We start from the raw sequence: 295 nt of genomic DNA on the forward strand, positions 1-295 counted from the left end.
TCTCCCACAAAGAGGATTAAAAAAGAAACAGGGTATTCGTCCAATCACGATTGTCAATTCAATCACCTGAACCGCTGCCACCAAAAAGCACCAAAACAACTTTACTATTCTGCCGACACGTTTTCATTCCCGCATCGACATGGTTCCCAAGTGTTAATTGGAGTTCTTAAGACATGCACATGCACACTATTATAATCTGAACGATGACCATTGGTGAATACACTTGTTTGATCACTTATTATCTCCAATGTGTATATTAATTTGTGAAATATCTCATAAATATTAATTCCTGTAT

The sequence above is a fragment of the Penaeus monodon genome, chromosome 15 (genome assembly GCF_015228065.2).
Source record: "Penaeus monodon isolate SGIC_2016 chromosome 15, NSTDA_Pmon_1, whole genome shotgun sequence".
Lineage (NCBI taxonomy): Eukaryota > Metazoa > Arthropoda > Malacostraca > Decapoda > Penaeidae > Penaeus > Penaeus monodon.